The sequence below is a fragment of the Sapajus apella genome, unplaced genomic scaffold, assembly GCF_009761245.1.
Source record: "Sapajus apella isolate SASKATOON/1434 unplaced genomic scaffold, GSC_monkey_1.0 scaffold13, whole genome shotgun sequence".
In the NCBI taxonomy this organism is placed as follows: domain Eukaryota; kingdom Metazoa; phylum Chordata; class Mammalia; order Primates; family Cebidae; genus Sapajus; species Sapajus apella.
This window is the reverse complement of record NW_022436953.1, coordinates 22,983,800-22,984,409: the sequence shown is the minus strand read 5'-3', so window position 1 is coordinate 22,984,409 and position 610 is coordinate 22,983,800.

Below are 610 nucleotides of genomic sequence, written 5' to 3'. Positions count from 1 at the left end.
GGAGTTTCGCTCTTGTTACCCAGGCTGGAGTGCAATGGCGCGATCTCGGCTCACCGCAACCTCCGCCTCCTGGGTTCAGGCAATTCTCCTGCCTCAGCCTCCTGAGTAGCTGGGATTACAGGCACGCGCCACCATGCCCAGCTGATTTTTTTTTTGTATTTTTAGTAGAGACGGGGTTTCACCGTGTTGACCAGGATGGTCTCGATCTCTTGACCTCGTGATCCACCCGCCTCGGCCTCCCAAAGTGCTGGGATTACAGGCTTGAGCCACCGCGCCCGGCTTGCATATATTTATTAAAAATCTATTTTATGACTGGGTGCAGTGGCTCAGGCCTGTAATTCCAGCACTTTGGGAGGCTGATGCAGATGGATCACTTGAGTCCAGGAGTTCAAGACAAGCCTGGGCAACATGGCAAGACCCCATCTCTACAAGAAATATGAAAAATTAGCTGGGTGTGGTGGTGGTGCACACCTGTAGTCCCAGCTACCCAAGAGGCTGAGATGGGAAGATCACTTGATCCCAGGAGGCAGAGGTTGCAATAAGCCATGATCACACCACTGCATTCCAGCCTGGGTGACAAAGCAAGACCCTGTCTCAAAAAAAAAAATCT